This window comes from Sciurus vulgaris, assembly GCF_902686455.1.
Source record: "Sciurus vulgaris genome assembly, chromosome: 9".
Classification (NCBI taxonomy): Eukaryota; Metazoa; Chordata; class Mammalia; order Rodentia; family Sciuridae; genus Sciurus; species Sciurus vulgaris.
Window position 1 is genome coordinate 48,847,880 of NC_136469.1, and position 13,289 is coordinate 48,861,168.

The 13,289-nt window shown below is 35.6% G+C and overlaps 1 long non-coding RNA gene across 1 annotated transcript in view; it reads left to right on the forward strand.

Moving 5' to 3' along the window:
- The window catches only part of LOC306669460, an 83,424-nt gene that overhangs the window by 46,325 nt on the left and 23,810 nt on the right, over positions 1 to 13,289 (forward strand). The window contains exon 2 of the long non-coding RNA XR_013766123.1: positions 1,438 to 1,492. This is a non-coding gene — a long non-coding RNA (uncharacterized lncRNA). The remainder of the gene's footprint in view (positions 1 to 1,437; positions 1,493 to 13,289) is intronic.

The window sequence follows — 13,289 nt, forward strand, 5'->3', positions numbered from 1 at the left end:
ATATTGTTTTACAGCCATAACTGCTGTTTAATTCCAGAACATTTTCATCATCTCATAAAGAAAACCTGTACCCATTAGCAGTCACTCCTCATTTCCCCTTCTCCCTAACCCCTGATAAGCACTAATTTATCTTCTATTTTGGTAGATGTGTCTTTTCTGGAAATTTCATATAAATAGTATATTACAGACTGAATTGTTTTCCCCTATTGTTCTAACCTTCCCTGTGACTATTATTTAGAGATAGGGTTTTTTTAAAAGGTAATTACACTAAATAAGGTCATACTGATGGGGCCTTAATCTGGTAGGACTGGTGCCTTATAAGAAGAGGAAGAGACACCAGGGGAATAAATGCACAGCAGAAAGGTCATATGAAGACACAACAGGAAGGTGGCCAAGCAGAGAGGCCTCAGGAAAAACTATAATAGCCCACAACTTGATCTTGAACTTATAGCCTCCAGAACTGTAAGGAAATAAACTTCTGTCATTTAAGCCATTCAGAATATGATATTTTGTTATGATGTTCTTAGCAAGCTAATCGATGGAGTCATACATTCTGTGGTCTTTTGTGATGATCATCTTTCATATAGCATAGTATATTCAAGGCTTAACCATACTGTAACATGTATCAGTACTTTGTTCTTTTTATTTTCAAATAATATCCCATTGTACATACATATCACCCTTAAGTTGCTTCCACATTTTGACTAGCATGGAAAATGCTGCTAAGAACATTTGTGAACAGGTGTTTGTTGTGGACATATGCTTTCATCTCTCTTAGGTATATAAGAGAGGAATTACATTTTAATGGGAAAAACATACAATAAAAAGTACCAAATAGTTGTCTTAGTATGTGGCATTCAGCTTCCCCTTTAACAGATTTTTACCACAAAGAAATGACAGCTTAAGGGATGTCTGATCAATAGCCTTGAGTTCACAGTTCATGGTGCATCTTAAATATTCAAGATATGCTATTCCTTATTCTGTTCCCATCAGCTAAATACCTATGGTGAGGTTCTGAAAAGTTTAAGTTGACCATAAGTTTTTCAGAGTTAGTGTATAGTCCCAAGTGTTTCTTCATTTCTCTTCAGCACAGTGCCTTGGCTTTCTCTTATCTAAATCCCATTTCTGGTTTAGATACTTTGAAGACTAAATATATCCTTTTTCAAGAAAGATTAAGAAAACCAGCACACATTTTTCTATAGTCTGTTTGAACTGTTCCAAGTTTCTCTGAGTTTGGATTCTGCTATCTGTAAGCTTTACTCACCTTTATTTTCTCTCTTTTCTTTTTCCTCACTGTGGCTGATTAGGAAAATTTCTGTTAGTTATCAATCCATTATGGATGAGATTTTAACATCTGGGAAGTATAGTTGACACCCTTTTTAACAAGCCTTACCCAAGCAGAGGCATATATAGTTTGATTTATTTTTTCTTTTTCAGATAGGATCCATCCAGACTTCTGCTAATCAAGAAAAGAAGGTGCACTGGTGTCACGGTAAGAAGAGTTAAATTGCAAAGTCTTAATCCTGTCAGTATCTCTGTGATCTTGTCAGGACCTCAACTGCAAAATTAAGAGTGTAGATAAAATGATTATCAAACATTCTTTTTAATTTGAAAAAACTATGACTCTATAAATATTTCAGTAGCAACTATAATGAAATAATAAACTCTATGCTGAAGTCACATTATATGTCTGCAATTTAAAGAAAATAAATAAAAATAATCTTCACTGTAAATAATAACTCTACCACCCCAACCTGCCACAGAGATATCCCTCAAGGTATTTGCATATGCCCATGCACACCTAATTGGGAGTATCTTCTTTCTTCAAACTTTATCTTCTTATTAAAAAGTCTATCTCTATGGTCAATACTAAACTTATTTAGATAGGGTTTTGGAGCAATCCTTTCACCCGAAATTTTCTCCTTCATACTGATTACCAAAATATACAAGTGAATAAACTCTAGTGTTCTAAAGCACAGTAGAGTGAATACAGTTTACAACAATTAATTAGATGTTTCAAAATACCTAAAATAGAGGGTTGTGAATGTTTCCAACAAGAAGAAATTATAAATATGTGAGGTGATGGAAATACTAATTTCACTTTTTACACACTGCATGCACCAAAGTATCACACTACCCCATAAATATGTACAGCTATGTGTCAATTAAAATTTAAACTAATTCCCTTCTCAAAATTGCTACACAGGTTGTGTTACCATAATTTGTCATTTCTTCAGTGGAAAGACTTAATGAAATGTGACCTTGTCTTGAAAGTGAAATATATTAAGTCCTTGGCTTTCACTAATATTCCACAAGAAATAGTATATTTGATTTTTGAACACATGGTTATACCCAATATAATGAGCTATGAATTTTTCTCCAAAAGGGTGTGTGCACCCATATGGGAACTACTAGACTTCTAGGCAGAAAATTTCACTGTTCATAAATAACTTCTTTCTTAGTCATCCTTAATTTTTCTTTGTGTATGTTTTACAATGCATATGTATTAGTACAGAAATGTATGTATACAATTAAATGTAATTTAAAATAATATTTTGGGGTTAATATTCAAAACTGTACAATGATGAGTTTCATGAACAAAAATTTGGAGATTCTGGGCTACTGAATAGGTATGGAAGTAAAGAGACCTTTTCCTACTAGATAGGTAAGGAAGATCCTGGACTACTAGATTCGCAGGAAACAAAGAGAGCATAAAAATTCTTTCTAGTCAAGGTCCTTGAGAATGTCAGGCCAGAGCCATTGGGTCCTGAGTGGGGAGGGGAGGGCAGATGAAGAACATTGAAGAATGGTGTGGAGGTAACAATGAGGTGGGGACAAAGTGAGGCTGTGCCAAAAGGAGGAACATAAAGAGTCTTTACCCATCCAAATTTAATTTTACACCACTCTGCTCTTACTTTTTTGTTCTTAAAACATGTCTTTAGTATGGAGCTTTGGGGAATCCTCCTTACCTCAAATGGCATTCCAATTATCCCTGGGTGCATATGGCCTGCTCAAGGTATGTAAATTAAGGCACCCAAATCCATGAGCTATAACTTAATATTCCTGCAGCACCCCCAAGCAACCCATTTAGGGATAGGACATGAATTCATATTTAACTACTAATTTGAATATGATATAAGTAAATAAACTTGACTATATGATAAAGTATATTAATGGACATTAAGGACGTTTATAATCAAGATGATTAAATGTCTTTATCAGCTAAATACTATTTTTAAAGTATGAGAGAATGTTAACATTGTATTTAAAACACTAAAATTGATTTGAATTTATCTACCTATTAGGTGCTGAGAATATGGTGATCTTTAATGTTTAAACTAGAAAAGTAATTTTTCCTTAAAGTAAACATACACTATAAATTTAATTTATTGAAATAACGAAGTATAACTTTCCCAAATGAAAATATTAAAATATGCCAATAGTTCTAAAGTTACAAAATGGAAAAGACATAAAAATGAAGAAAATTTCTTTCAACTTCACATCAACCTTTTAATGGAAACTAAATTTTAGTACTTATTTTTGAGAATATTTATGTGTTATTTCTACTCTATTATGGGGAAAAAAAATCCCTCTTCCTCTCTTTCTTCTTCATATGCAACATTTGGTTGACAAATGCAAATCACTTGAGAGGATATCCCAGCAGAGACCATTGTGGTTTGAGAATTTTCTCGTCATCTTATATTAGAGAAAATGATGCTGAATCATATACACTTAACAAATCAAAAAGCAACAAACATGTGTAAGTAATGAAAATGCCCCATAGTAAGTAATCATCATGATGCCACTAAAGGAAAACAAGAACTTTTATTTGCTTAACACATTTTGTTGTATTCCATAGAGGAAAAAAACATTTTTTTTCTTTACCAATACTGCAGTTGACTGGAAATCCTACCACCAAATTTTGTGTTCATATATATTAATATTGACTATAGTAAATACTAATTTCTCCTTGAAAATTAATTTTATTAGATACAAGTGACATTGTTCTTGTAACTGGTATAGATTAAATAAATAGCCCTTCTAGAATTTAGGGAGAAATCCAAGGGTATCATCTCATGTTGACCAAAATGGGAAACTCTCAAAGAAAACTATAATAGTCTCTTTAGTGGTAATAGCACAAACTTTACAACAGATGAAAAGGTAGAGTTCTTTCTTCATCTCACCAACCTAGCCATGCACTCTATGTTTTAGAACCATAAAAAAATGCAAAGAAAAATCTAACCAGAAAAAGAATAAAAGGAGCATAATGGAGTCACCAATGGACAAGAGATTTTAACTGGTTTCTGAAAGCTAATGGGTGACTGAAAGAATATATAAAAGCATGAACCAAGGATATGTTGTGATGGATTGTAGTGAAGTTATGTCAAAAACAATGAGCAGGATGAAAACAGGAATGTTTTTTAAATGAAATCTGCATATGAAACAATTAACCAACCTATACCCCAAAGTGGTATCAAATGAAAATTCAGTGTATGTCTCCTCTAGGTAAAACCCCCAAGTGATTCTTCTCTGAAGAGGTTGAATGGACTTGATTGGTTATGTCTAGGTTTCTGCTGTGAATGTTATTGCCAAGAATAAAGTTCTCTTTGTTAAGGGCTTTTGGGGATCTGAGACCTGATAACTGTTCTCTGCTCATTCAACTTAAGCATTCCAGTCCATAAGCTGTATCAACCCAAACACTGAGATCCACATCTATCAGTCATGGGATGTGCCTATTTATCCATTAGCAGTGGAAACACTGGATGAGAATTACTTCTTTAATATAAGCAGCTGACCAAAGGGTTTCAGACAAATAGTGAGATAAAGAAACATGAAACAAAAACAGATATACAAATTAATAGGGAAAAAATGATTTTAGAATAAAAAGATAATTCAAGAGTAGAAGATTGCTTTTAAAGAATGAAAATCAATGCATTCATTGAAGTTCAGGACAATATTGTATCCACATAATAAGACCAGGATGTTGTACAAAAATAATTACACAAGTGTATGGGAAAGCATGAGGGGAATGAAATGATAATCCCTGAAATTAAAGATTCGAATCAAGGCACAAGTAAATAATATCAAGGAAATAACCAAAATTATAGAGAAAAATACAAAGATACTAAATATGAGAGAAAACAAAATATGAAGTAATAATAGAGTATTTCATCTTACTAATAGAAATAGAGAAGTCAAGATATCTCAAAGAAATAATAGAAATGTGAAATCATTAAAGTTTTGAATGGAGGAGACATGGACTAAAACTTATGTTTTAATATATGTCTAGTTTAGTAGCAAATAGACTGAAGAGAAACTAGAATGGGACAATAGGTAATAATTTGATAACTGAAAGCATCCACATAAAAGATGCTGCTACCTTGGATGGAAGTACTAGAAATGGAGCTAGTGAGAAGCAGTCCAATTTCAAACTTGAAGGTAAAATCAATGGAACAGTTGGACATAGGGTATGAGGAGTAAAAAGAGCTGTCAAGAGAGTTTTGATTTTTTCTTTTTTCTTTTTTTCCCAAGCAACTAGATGCACGAAATTCTGGTTTACTGTGATAGGAGTACTGCCAGGATGAACAGGTTACAGGGGTAGGATTTGAGAAATATGTAATTTGGATTTCAACATGTTAGATCTGAAGTTCATATCAGACATCCAACTGGATGTTATGAATTGGCAGTGGAATATTAGAGTGTGGAATTGAGAGAAGATAATTCTAGCAATAGTGTATAAATGACGGTCAAAGTTAAGGCAAGAGATGATTTTACCAAAGACTGAGTACATACGAAGAAAATTGAAGGTCCATAGACTGAGCCCTGGAGTATTCCTCTGTTCCAATATGAAGAAGACAAAGAGGAACAATCTTAGAAGAAGCATCCAATGAGGTAAAAGGATCATCAAAAGAGAGTAGTGTCCCACATTTCAAGTATATTTCAAGGATAAAGTCATCATCATCTCTATCAAGACCTGCTTCAAAGAAAGTGAATAAGGTGACCACTGGATTTTACAACATGGAGCCTTCAGTGGTATGATAGCAGCTGTCCCTAGGAAATGGAAAGGATGAAACTGGAATAAAGTGTGTTTAAGAGAGAGAATGAGAGAGGAAGCAAGAAAAGATTACACACAATCTTCAGGAAATTTTCTAGAGAAGTTATCAGAAAACTGAGGAGGTATCTAGAAGTATATTGAGTCCAAATGAAGGTTTTTCTCTTATAATGTATGACATAAGAACATATGTGCATGTTATTGGGACTGTCCTGTAGACTGGGATAATTTAATGCAGGAGAGATGAGCAACTACAGTAATAATGCTCTTATGGCACAAAGGAGGAAAGACTGCACAAAAGAGGGACTAGCAAAGATAATTTATACTACCTGGAGGGAAGGCATACTGTTTGGGAATAGATAAACAGGCTGGTAGATTTGTTACAGAAGCACACAGAAGTTGCCTTTAGATGGTTTTGATTTTTTTCAATAAGAAGAAAGAGCATGTTATGAGTGAGGGAAGAGGACTAAGTGTGGGAGGTTAGAAGAGAATAAAAGGTATGAAATAATCCTCTCGGAGAGGAATACAACTCCTCAAGAAACAGGAGGACTAACCCAAAGGTAGTACTTAGAGCTCACCTGAGATTAGTGGACATGAATTTAGAGAACTGAGAGGCTGATTGAATATTTTTATTCCTCTCCAGTCAGCTGCTTGGACAGCTAAATAGAGGGAGAAGAGTTGAATTTAATAGGGGTGGGGTTTTGCGAGGCCCAGATAATGGTGGGAGAGAAGGGCGTGTGAGCTGAGGTGGTAGGCCAGGGAGTCACTGAGTAAGGACAGGTCCACAACATTGAAGCTGGGTGAAGAGGAGAGAGTGGTACAGTCCCCAAAGTGGGAAGTGGAAAGAAAGGAATTTTGGAGTCCAGGTAGTAGGGACAGTGGAAAAGAGAGAGAGAGAGAGAGAGAGAGAGAGAGAGAGAGAGGTGGGGTCGGAAAAAAGGTTGTGCTCCTTCTATCTCAGGAATTTGGTGGTGGTCATGACAAGAAAGAGTAGAAGGGAGTCTAATCCAGGGGCCAAGGTTTCTGAGAAGGCATGTTGTAAAGGGAAGGGAGGAGTTATAATGGTTGGGAGGCAGCAAGGAGAACATGAAAGACCCACATCCCTGCCTCTAGGAGTGGCGATAGAAAGATCACACAAGGAAATTGTCGGGACTGGCGAGGGCAACAGAGGGCATGCTCAGGGAGAGCTGCTCAGGGAGAGATGAATTTTCTTCAGACCACCAGCTTGAACAGAAAGTTCTGTGAGGAAGCTAAAGACACAGAGCAGGGGGTCTGTCAACATGGCCAGATTCAGCCAGCCTCCTGTTTTTATGACAGGAAATTGTTATATTTTTAAATAGTTGCATTCTAAAGTTTTACCTAGATAAATACCTCCATGATATCCTTGATTTCATCTCTTAACCTGGCCCAGGCCTACAATATTTAAGAGCTGGCCCTTCAAAAACACACCGTGCCAATCCTGACACAGGTTTTTGCTAATGACTGATCAAGAGGGTGTTGGAGTGAGTCAAATTAGGTGATGAACAGGACCACACAGGGATGGAAGGCTGAGGGACGATAAGCGACTTAGCAGTTCTGGGTGTCCTGCATTGACTGAGGTGAACGGGGATGGAGGCCATAATCAAATTACTCCTAAGGGTCTGATGGCCAAACTATGGTAGGAGTCTAAGGACTGAATAGGGCTAGAGGAGGACAGGAGCCTCTTCAGGAGGGGGCAGAATTCCCTTGGGCCCCTGGTCCAGCCACTGCCCTGATGTCTAGGCTGCGGGAGGAAGAAGTTGAGAACATATGAAGCTCTGACCTGCTCACTGATAGCTCCCCCAAGTCTGGGTCTGTATTACTTCCTGTTTGCATATTATTTAATCATTGCAATTCTATCATAGCTTCCATTTTACAGATGACAAAACCAAAGCTTGAAAAATATTAATGATTTAACCAAAGTCACATAGATTAAGCCCAAAGTCTGTCATAGAACCTAGGTCTTCTATTAAGCCAAGTACTTTTTCTCACCATTGACTCCATGCTGCACCAAAATTGCATATTCAGAAACAGTACATGATGGCAGTTGGGAAGTTCTCCCTACAAACCAGAAAACAGGACACCATCAAGAACTCCACATCATGTTCAACCACAAGAATGGGACCCTAATTAGAATAAGTTATACTCCATGTATGTATATGTCCAAATACATTCTACTGTTGAATATATCTAAAAAGAACAAATAAAAAAGAACTCAAATTATTGCATAGTTTGTAAGGCAATACTACCATCTGAATGGAATGAGTGTATTTTCTAACTTACCAAACATATGAGTGTATCCATAAAAGATATACATACTCACAAATAAATAGGAAAAGGTGGCTCACATGGATCATGGATTTCAGACAACATTGGTGGAAGAAAAAGGAACAATGCCAAGTCCAAGAAACATTCCAGCATGGAAGCCAGAATTTTCATGGCTTCCCACTGAGGCCTGCGTAAAATGGCCATGTGATGAAGGACTTCTCGTTAAACAGACTTCAAAGAGCAAGTTTAAATTTTAGTTACTTTGGAGTCCCTGGGTTTTCCTGTGTAAGGTTGATAGCAGTAAGGATCATGGAAAGAGCTCCCCTCTTCTGTAAATAAATAAGCAAGCACTCTCAATCTCATTTCACTTGACTGGTTATAACTCCTTGTAGCCTATCAGCTAGTACACCATGAAACCCCGTGTTCTCACACCAAGGATGAGGGTCAGACTCAGAATTATAGGAAATATCCAGAGGTTATCATCCAGGCTTCCCATCTGGAACTCCCCCTGCTTTAGTTTTAAAGTAGTTTTTAAGCAACTCTTCCTTTCTTTAAAAATCTTTGTGATAATTGCCACACGGTACAGTCCATAGTAGTACAAATTAAATGTGTGATACTTTATTTTTTATGACTTTTTAAAAATGTTTTTATTCCTGCATTATAGTTATAACTAAGAGTGGGGTTCATTTTGACATAACCATAAATGTATGGAATATAATTTGCTCCATTTCAGTTCACTTCTTCTTTCCCTCCACTCCTCCCTCCCCTTGTCCCTCTTCCTTCTATTTACCTATTGTTTCTTTGATTAATGCCTTATAGACATACATGACACAAAGGTGGAATTCACTGTGGTAGATTGATATATGTACATAGCACAATTTAGTCAATTTGTTCTTGCAGTTCCTCCCTTTTCTCATCCCTCCTCCCACTCTATCCCCTTCCTTTACTCCACTGATTTTCCTTCTATTTCCATGGGATCCCCCTGACACCCGCTTTTTCCTTACTTTTGCAATTTTAAAAATGCAGAATTTTTTTTTTTTTTTTTTTTTTTACTGCACACTGTACTTCCATGTGTCATTAAAGAAGTATCATGTGATTTCCTATTCAAACAGTCAAAGTGATTGGTAACTATCCTAGACTGCTCAAGAGAGAAATACTTAGTTATACTTTCTTTGACATCTCTGGATAATTGTTTTTACAAAGGAGTATTTGTTAAATATTCATTCATTGATTCACTTCAACATATTTCAAAATCTTTTATCTTAGAGGTTAGTAGTTTCTATGGTGGATCAAACAATAAAAAAGACACTAAGATTATTTTTAAGGCATGTAGAGTCAAGGTAAATAAAATTTTAAAACAGTAAGACAAAAATTATCAAAGGATACACTAATACTAACTGCCCTTCAGTACAGACAATATTGCCAATAACAATGTGTATTAATAAGTTCAAGCTAAACAATGCTGTGATAATAAGCATCCTCAAAAATCTGAGTGACTAACAAAATAAAGGTTTATTTTTGGTTCATATGCCCATCTGGAGTTCAGCATCACATCTGCTCCAAGTTTTTATTCCCTACCTTCTACATTGCAGTTCTTATGGCAAATGGTAAAGATGGCACTATGGAGTCATGGAATAGCCCTTAAAACCTTGGTTCAGAAATAGCACATGGCATTTCCACTCATTTCCCCTTGGAAAAAAAAATGGGTTTGAGAAGTATAGCTGTCCTACAAGAAGAAGCAGCACAGTGATTCTTGATAAATGTTTAATAATTTTAAAAACATTAATGTGCATTTACCAGAAACAAAACACTGAGCTAGAATTAGAATTATTTCAGAAGTCACATACAATTACTTTAAGATGCAAGTAGAAATGTCACTCCAAGCATGAGCTCTCTTGATAAGTGGAATCATGCTTGGATTATATGGAATATTTAACAAGTATGTGATGCCCTGAAATTTTCTCATTTACTTCTTGGGCTACCTGGCTCCCCTTGCAATCAGATCTTATGTTGATATGGGGTTATCCAGTTCCTGGCCCACTTCTGGCTTAGTGGCAGCATTTTCACTTGTCTCCAGCAATCATAGCTTTCCAGCCATCAGCTCCCTGTCCAGTGTGTACAAGTGCTAATCTACCCACTCAACTTAGAGAGTGCCAGAACCTCAGGCTCTGCATCCTCCATCACCTGTACTATATCTGCCCACATCTGCTCAGTCCAAATCCCAGACCTGGCTCCTTTTATCAAATATGGCACAGTAATGCCACTACTGTCTATTGTTAGTTAACAGTATCCATAAATAGAAAGAGAAAAAACAAATGGTTAAGTAAATACATTTTTGGAAAAATGAGAAATATTGATCTGGGGATAGAAATTAACCTTGTTCACAGTAAATTTAGAATCCACTATTGACTTCATTTCTAATAAGGAGGAAACTTTATGGATGGTGGTCAGGAGAGGGGACACTCAGTGATGTGACTTGGGCTCAGGAAGGTTTGGGAGAATGAGACAGAAACTGTTTAAAATGTAATAAAAATACGTAACTACCACATAGAGATCCCATTTACTTTAAATTTCATTTTGTTTTTTGTTGTTTTTTAATACAATGTGATAATATATTGTATACAATGTAAAATGATGAAATCAGAGTAATTAGCATTTCTGTCTCCTTAAATATGTAGCATTTCTTGGTGCTCAGGGTCTTTGAACTCCTGTCTTCTAATTCCTCATAAAATACATTAAATTGTCATAAGCTGTTGTCATCCTATCATGCTGTAGACACCAAAAATTTTCCCTAACATTTGAACATACAAACCATCAACTTGTAATACAGTTAAAATTAATAACACCATCAGTTAATTCCTAAAAAAAACTGAACCAGGTAAGAATTTCACAATTTGAACTTATGCCTATAATGAATATTCTTAATAATAAGAGGAAACAAACAGTAAACACAGATTCAGTTACAGTTTCCATGTCAGCTCTTTACAAAATGTTACTGTCTCTTTGATTATTACACTGCCAAACTGCTTTGTTTCCTGTTCAGGATGAAGACAGAAGTGTGGATTTTGGATAAAGGAGCTTGTCTATTTAGGCTTTGGGTTCGGCCCAACACAGAAGGGGGCTCAGAAATATGAGAAAGAAATCTTTCCCATTTCTCCCCTTGTCTCTCAGACACAAGAGGCTGAACCTAAACCCAATGACACTTTATGAAAGCTGTGTTTGAGGGCATAGCTTGAGCTAAGTGGGGTTTGGAAAGCTGATCTCATAGAGCTGATCTTTCTTTCTTGCAAAAATGGGGGACCTTGTTTACAATCTTTGTGTTTAGAGGCCATAAGTAATTTTTCCTGTCTTAACATATGAGAGCTATTTTACATAATCTTTTCCAACTTTCTTAGAGTACCCTCCAGGGATCAACAATTCAGGTTAGCTGGTAAGTTTTGTCTGTCTTTTGTTATTTTCTTTCCACATGGGCTGATCTTGACAGTTCAACCACTAGCTGGTTCCAGCAGGCCCTGGGATAAGCTGACTGGTGCTGCATGTTGGGGCTCCTTCTGGGGGAGATAGTAACAGAAGGCACTGAACACTGATGCATGATGAAGGTATTTGGCTTTTAATAGATTTGCTTCAGTTTTCCATGCAAAAATCCCTTCCAGAAAAAAAGTTCAAGCACTGAATTTACATTCTCCATGTCTGTTTTAAGATCTCAGATGGAATGGAAAAGGATTAATTTTTCATATGAATTAAAGATGACTCTAACAATATGTTCCTCTACAAGGTTAATAAACAGGAAAAGGCAAGTGATCAAGATGTAACCATAATTATTACTATATTTACTTCAGACTGCTACTTAAAGCTACAAGACACTATCATTATAGGCAATCCTTTTAAATGTCAACATCAATTTAAAATTACCCAGGATTTTTCAATAAGTGGTCTAAGATTATTCAAGTTCAAAATGACATCATAAAACCAGTGACATATTTTTATCATTCAATAATAATAAAAATAGTATGATTAAAGTCCTTTCTAGTCTCAAGTTATTGTTTTACATAGCTAGTATGGGTCTAAACCACAGAGTAAACCAATAATTATAAATGCAAAATCAATTTCAAATTAAAAGTAAAGATTAAGTCATGCAGGAATCTCTGCTGTTGTGCCACATGCTGATTGGAATAATTTTAAAGATTAGCAAAATATTCATTATTACCCACTAATAGTAAAGCCACATAACTTATTTAATACTGCGTGTTTTGATATAAAGCTGATTTTCTTTGAGATAACTAACTTGTTAAGCAGTATAACCACAAAAAAGATGCCAATTGTGTAATTTTCTAAAGTTCACTTAATTTACTAATCTACACACAAATTCAAATAAAGTTCACCAAAAGGTTCAAAATGATGAAGAGATAAACTTCTCAAAGTACTTCCTTGCTCAAATCTTTCAATTTTTATTTTCTATTGCTTTAATCACAATGCTTTGTCGTTGAAAAGATACTTATTATAGCAATAGATTATACTTAATATCTACATTCATATAAAAACCCAAAAAGAGTATGTCCCAAATAAAGTATGTTTCATGGGTAATGTTTGGGTACTGATGGTCAAAGTTTGAATTTGAGAAGTGAGGATTGAAACCTTGGATCTTGCTCTGGCATAGCTAACTGGTAAAGAGCACAGATTCTGAAGCCTGAACACCTAATTTGAAGCCTGATTTTGCCAGTACTAGATTTGTGACTTGGGAAAGTGATTTAATCTTTCTCGGCTTTGATTTTAATTTTCTATAAGGACAGTTGGGCCTCCGTATCTCCACCTTCCACATCCTAGGATTCACCCAACCATGCCTTGAAAATATTTTTAAAAGGAAATTCTAGAAAGTTCCAGAAAGCAACATTTGAATTTGCCATATGCCAAGTACTGTGCTTTACATCATTTCTCAGATCCTTGGTCTCTC